The sequence below is a fragment of the Morone saxatilis genome, unplaced genomic scaffold, assembly GCF_004916995.1.
Source record: "Morone saxatilis isolate NCDOM2014 unplaced genomic scaffold, NCSU_SB_2.0 Contig9, whole genome shotgun sequence".
Lineage (NCBI taxonomy): Eukaryota > Metazoa > Chordata > Actinopteri > Moronidae > Morone > Morone saxatilis.
Window position 1 is genome coordinate 3,748,800 of NW_023340268.1, and position 2,294 is coordinate 3,751,093.

The 2,294-nt window shown below is 42.3% G+C and overlaps 1 protein-coding gene across 1 annotated transcript in view; it reads right to left on the reverse strand.

Moving 5' to 3' along the window:
- The window catches only part of bmp8a (bone morphogenetic protein 8a), a 14,182-nt gene that overhangs the window by 10,210 nt on the left and 1,678 nt on the right, over positions 1–2,294 (reverse strand). The gene's annotated exons all lie outside the window — the stretch shown is intronic.

Sequence of the window (2,294 nt, forward strand, 5' to 3'; positions counted from 1 at the left end):
ACCGAACTCCTTATAACATTTACAGAGACCCAACAGAGCCACAATTCTGTATGAGGTAAAACAGAAGACAAAAAGACCACACAGCTTCCAAAACCAGTTCCTCATCATAGTTTGGGAACATTTGTTTCAATATTTTCATTTCAAACATCTATTGGACTCTGGCCACTGTATGAAGCGAGCTGTGTTATTATGTGTCCTGACACTGTCAGAGGAATCAGTCCAATAAACAAGGCCTCAGACAGCCTTAACACCTCAATCTATTAAAAAAATCAAGCAACAGCTCTCCTCCTTCGCAGGTCAGTTTAGGCAGCCTGGCCGGAGTGGAGCTTTTCTGAGGCTCTGTGAGGGGTTTGCACTGTGTTCTGCAACTCCAGACTGAGACTGTGGCAGCCACAATGAAGGCCAAAATATCAAGTTCTTTTAAATAAAGGTAACCTGGAAAAATGTCACAGTTCCTCCAGCAAAAACTACAAATGCACGACATGAATGCCAAAAATGTTTGCTGCAGAGACTGTAGGAAGTCTAACTGGGGCATTAGTGTTGGAGCTTTTTTCTACATAGTGACAGAGGTAGCTTGTATTTTCCATTTAGAGGTCTCCATTGATTCTTTTCTGTAGCCCGATCAATACTGGATTTTTGAGGCTCGTAATGATACTGATATTTGAGATTTTAAAGAAGTCTAAAGAAGTCTCTTTTTTTATGAGTTGTCCCCTAAATTAAAATAGCTGTGACAACAATTTGTACTGAGTGGGACATTTTAAAGCAAACTATGTAAACTACGTAATGGTGACACTGACCCAGCACTACAGAAGGCTTATTTTACCTTAATTCTATGCTGGAGATTTGCTGTTTGTCTACAGTAATCCACTGAGAGAAAAAGTGGTTAAAAAAGCCCTGGTATAGATGAGGCCACCCTTTGGTTAACATGCCCTCTGTACTTATGCTCTTGTTCATCTATTTTGTCTATTTTTGTTCTTCTATGTGCTCTGGGAACTCAAACAGAGAAAAGAGCACAGACAAGTCCATCATGCTTGGCTGCACTCAGTGGATTTAGGATCAGAACTGTTCTGAAAGGCTAATGTGTGGCTCATACATCAGTTCAACCCCGGCTCTCACCTTTCTGTCCCTGTCTGTCTTCTTCTCGCTCCATCTCTCTTGGTACTGGTTGTGTGCAGTGTGACAGATGAGCAGGGACAACATTACCAGGACTGGTCCTCCACAGGGACTGCGACGGCGCCGATGCCTGACTCCAGGGGTCGTGGTGTCTGGGTCGGGGACTCAGGAGAGCCTTGGCGCCTCCAGATGTAAAGGGTGGGTGGGGGAACCTATTTATTTTAGAGTTGGCTGGTTCCTTGCTGGGAAACAGGGAAACAGAGATAAGTAGGATCATCACTGTCAGTATTACAGCTAAGTGGTTGAGAAAATCCACTTTGGGACAGTGAATTATAAACCTTGTGTCTTATTATTGTAAAGTGTCAGTGGAAAACCAGCAGGGCTTTATAATAATGGTGCATATTCTTCATGAGTTGTGGTGCAAGAGAGATCAACCAATACTGAGTCAGAGATACAGCTCCATCAATTCACAGCCACAGGTCCATTACAAATTCTGAGTGAAATTCTTCAAAGATCTATGTTCCTAAGTAGCTCTCTCTTTCTCTATTCCTGTTTTTTGTGTGTTTGTGTCTTGGTAGGGATAGGAATGTATAGAATTTTATTAATACCAGTGCCATTGTCGATTCTGCTTATCGGTCCGATTCTTTATTGATTCTACACAGGTTTTCAGCATCAACACAACTGTTGTATTATCTCTGAATCTGAACACAGTGTAACAGAAAGAAACAGAGTTGGAAAAAGCTCCCAGCTGTAACTACCGGGGTGGTAATTGGGGATGGGGGCCTTGTGTGTGAATATATCGGCAATCACTTGTTGTTAGATTGGCAGTGGCCGGTTGGAAAATTTTGACATATCTCCCAACCCTATTCCAAGGCCCAATCTAGAGCCAGTTTGTGGTTTATCCGTTCTGGGCTACTGTAGAAACATGGTGGTTTAAAATGGCAGCTTCCATATAATTCAATTCAATTCAATTTTATTTTTATAGCGCCAATTCATAGCAGAAGTTATCTCGGGACACTTTTGAAATAGAGCAGGTCTAGACTGAACCCTTATAACATTTACAGAGACCCAACAGTTCCAACCATGAGCAAGACTTGGCGACGGGCAAGAAAAACTTGCAAAAGATTTGACATGTGTATTTGTTTGGCATGCGACAGTGGCAGCACAGCATTGTGGGATGT